The following is a 4,190-nucleotide window of genomic DNA, read 5'->3' as shown; positions in this document are numbered from 1 at the left end:
ATAAAGGCAAACAATTCAAATGCTGGGAAAACCAGATGATAGAAAGCAGCTGTCTTTTATTACTTCATTTCTGTATTTTTTTCACAATGGTATAATCTGGAGTGTAGACCTGTATCATTAACAAAGACTTACCAGTCAATAAACCAAGCCGTAGTTTCATCTTCAGCTCTTCAGCTCTTCAGCGCTTGACGTCCTGCTTTGCGGAAACTGCCAAAATGTTTGGCCTGGAAGTCAGCCTGAAGAAAACTGAGGTCCTCCATCAGCCAGCTCCCCACCATGACTACCAGCCCCCCCACATCTCCATTGGGCACACAAAACTCAAAACGGTCAACCAGTTTACCTATCTCGGCTGCACCATTTCATCAGATGCAAGGATCGACAATGAGATAGACAACAGACTCGCCAAGGCAAATAGCGCCTTTGGAAGACTACACAAAAGTGTCTGGGAAAAACAACCAACTGAAAAACCTCACAAAGATAAGCGTATACAGAGCCGTTGTCATACCCACACTCCTTTTCGGCTCCGAATCATGGGTCCTCTACCGGCACCACCTACGGCTCCTAGAACGCTTCCACCAGCGTTGTCTCCGCTCCATCCTCAACATCCATTGGAGCGCTTTCATCCCTAATGTCGATGTACTCGAGATGGCAGAGGTCGACAGCATCGAGTCCACGCTGCTGAAGATCCAGCTTCGCTGGATGGGTCACGTCTCCAGAATGGAGGACCATCGCCTTCCCAAGATCGTGTTATAAGGCGAGCTCTCCACTGGCCACCGTGACAGAGATGCACCAAAGAAAAGGTACAAGGACTGCCTAAAGAAATCTCTTGGTGCCTGCCACATTGACCACCGCCAGTGGGCTGATAACGCCTCAAACCGTGCATCTTGGCGCCTCACAGTTCGGCGGGCAGCAACCTCCTTTGAAGAAGACCGCAGAGCCCACCTCACTGACAAAAGGCAAAGGAGGAAAAACCCAACACCCAACCCCAACCAACCAATTTTCCCCTGCAACCGCTGCAACCGTGTCTGCCTGTCCCGCATCAGACTTGTCAGCCACAAACGAGCCTGCAGCTGGCGTGGACTTTTTACCCCCTCCATAAATCTTCGTCCGCGAAGCCAAGCCAAAGAAAGAGTTTCATCAATGGGACTGTCTGTTAAATCTTCTTGTACCAGAAGTTAAAAGATAATTACTTTGCAAACAATCATAATCTGGTCCTTCAAGTTCATCTGGAGGCAGTGTTAAAAAAAAGGCTATTGAGTTAATAATAATACAGTCATGGAAGGTCAGATGAGTTTACTAAGGGAAAAGTTCATAGTGGCTCAAAATGTAGCCTGTCTGATTAGACGTAGAGAGCTGTCACTAAATGTTGAATGTATTTCACACTGGGTTTCAAAGGTGCTTCAGCTTTCTCTCTTTATTATTTGGCCAGAAGGTTATAAAATGCTCTTGGTTGTTCTTTGTTTTGGAGGGGTTTTTTTTCTGGTAAGCATTGCTTTAAATGTCTGATCTGCAGTACAAGTATGGTGTTCTTCCAAAATTTCTGTTCAGTGTCTTTGGGGAGGGGTGTAACTTGAGATTGCAACACTGAAAGAGTTGAACACAATTTCTTAACTGTTATTAATGCCCAATGGCTGTGAAGCTGTGAGTTCTTTTAAATCATTTCTTCTTCACTCATACACAATCTCATTACACAAACAAAAGTGCTCAAAGGTGGGAGGCAAACATTTTTCAAGTTTCTTCTTCCCAAAAGGAGCAACAATTCTCAATCGAAGCTAAGTCTGAAACCTTCTTCTTTATTATATCTAGTGAGACACACGACTGGTAAATGTGGCTGCTAGGGTACATATAGGGGTGGTCTTGCCCACAAGGAATCTTTTGATTCCTCATTCTCATCATTCTGCAAGAATAGGGTCGCCCTGCCTGATATCGGTGTGGTGTGCTGTCGGTCAGAAGCAAACCCACAAAACCAAAAGACTGTACAACAGGCTTTATTTGATGTAAAACTCCACAGAGCCAGCTGTGAGATTGTGCTGCTGTGAGCTCTGAGAGTGACTTCGAAGGGCCGGCTCAGGCTTATATCCCGGAGGGTGATTGACACCCGACCGGGTGGGGCTTGGTCCATTCAGGTCAGCTGATTGACAGCCGACCAGGCGTCATCTTTTCCCTATGCTCTTCTGCAGGTACAGAGGTTTCCCCCTGCAGTCGGCCAGTGGTGTACCACCACAATCAGGTCCATGGAGTTTTCTTTATTCACCTTCTGTTTGTTAACCATTCAGCGATTTCTTTCGTCTCACATTCAGCTGGCAGGACTTCTCTGTTTTTTTCTACATCTTTTTCCTACACTTATCAATCCCTGTGATTTAAAGGGAAAAGAAACAGTTGCATAAGGTTAAGACTAACACGTTGAATCAATGTACGAAAGTTTCAGAAGTGAGAAAAAATGGGCACTTGATAAATCAATTCGTTTTATAATGTCTAAAAAGTTTTCTGCGTGTATTGAAAGATCTGCTCATTTCTGGCGTGTTCTGGTCCATAACATGTTTTTTCTTTGAACAGTTTCAAGTAGAACATTTAACGTGGGTTCAGTGTTGTTTTGAAAATGCTTTAAGCACTGGTTTCGGAACACACATACAGGTTAGCAGAACAAAGGGCCAAGTCAGTTACGTAGGCAGCAGAAAAAAAATCTCTCTCCCTCTCTAAGATGGGGGTGTGGGCAGAAGAATGCGCTATCATTTTAATAGTAAATATCATATCTTTAATCTGAAATGCTAAGTCAGTTTCACATTCTCTAGTTGATGCTGGGCTGTTCCTTTTTAAAATTTTAGCTATTTGTGATCTTTAAACATCACATTTAGTTTTTTTTCAATATTGATCACAATTGATTAGCACCATCTAATTTAATATCTGCTCATCCAAATTACTTAGCTGGGATAGTTTCTGTAATATCCTGGTAGAGAGTTAATTTCAGCCTTTTTTAAAAAAAAAATGTACTGCACAGACAGGGCAGGAGCTGTTCTGCCTTGGCTGTTTTATGCATTATAAATTCTTCCTCCTTCTCCATGTCATTTTGGAACAGCTCTGGTAAGCTAGATATTGCCAGTATCGGTCCCTTTTCTAATATATCATTACCTTTTTAACTCTATCATAAATTAACCAGGCCAGATCTTTTCTGGCCTCCTGCCCAATTCCTACATCCCTTTTTTTTAACTAAGTGGCACAATTTGCTGTCCAATTTAAATTTATACCCTTAATCTTCACCACACTTCAGATAAAAATAACACATTTGCTGTACTGGGCAATTCCATCTATCTTATCCATTTGTTCTCCCATATCTTATCTCCTGCCTGCTTCACAAATTAAAACCTTTCATCCAGGCCTCTCTGGCCACATGATCAAATTAAATTTAACCTCAGGCAAACAATATAACCATATCACTGCAGTCACATAACCTTATCCCTTATTTCTCCACTGACCTGTATGCTTTATTTCTCTTGGTTCTTTTGTGGATCTCGGCAGGGAACCAGGTCAACCTTGGAAGAGGCACAACAGTGTTCCCGGGTGTGGGTGATGGAGTCCAGGCTCAAGGGTCCTAGAGGTGATCTATCAACTGTGTCCGACATCCTGGTATAACTATTGCCACTTATTCCATCCGGGCCAATTGTTTCTGCGAGATCCTTGCTGACTACATCAATGTGGAAGTCTGCTCCCACCTCTGAAATGAAATCTGACTGCAAAATAACACACAGCAAAAATTCTCTTCAAAGCATACAAATTTTTTTAAGCCTTTATTAATTCGTATATTGGAAGTGAGTAAGACTAATTAGGAAAGATCAATTTTTGACACCATCAGGAAGGAGGTACAGGAGCCTCAAGATGAGCATTCAGTGGCATAAGGACAGCTTCTTCCCCACTGCCATCAGATTCCTGAATATTCAATGAACCAAAGACACTGCCTTACTTTTCGTGTGCTACTGTTTTTATTTATATATTAGTGTTGCAAAATGGTTTATAATAGGAATGTTTGCCCTGTGATGCAGCTGCAAAACACCAAATTTCACAACTTGTTTATGACAATAAATTCTGATCCTAGAGGTGAATGTCAGCCATACTACAGTATCCGAGCTGAGTATTGTCAATGGGCTTCTACTCAGACAGAACAGAAATTATAATTTCTCAATCACTGTGACAAG

General features: G+C 42.4%; 1 long non-coding RNA gene across 1 annotated transcript; it reads right to left on the bottom strand.

Annotated features, from left to right (window-relative positions):
- Positions 1–1,972: 1,972 nt before the first annotated feature.
- LOC138736872 (uncharacterized) lies at positions 1,973–3,705 on the bottom strand. Its single transcript, XR_011340642.1, has 2 exons — positions 3,474–3,705; positions 1,973–2,353 (listed from the first exon to the last, which is right to left on the bottom strand). It is a non-coding gene; the product is annotated as an uncharacterized lncRNA (long non-coding RNA).
- Positions 3,706–4,190: the final 485 nt, after the last annotated feature.

Source organism: Narcine bancroftii, chromosome 6 (genome assembly GCF_036971445.1).
Source record: "Narcine bancroftii isolate sNarBan1 chromosome 6, sNarBan1.hap1, whole genome shotgun sequence".
NCBI classification, from domain to species: Eukaryota; Metazoa; Chordata; class Chondrichthyes; order Torpediniformes; family Narcinidae; genus Narcine; species Narcine bancroftii.
The sequence above is the reverse complement of the archived record's forward strand: the minus strand, read 5'-3'. Positions and strand labels throughout refer to the sequence as shown.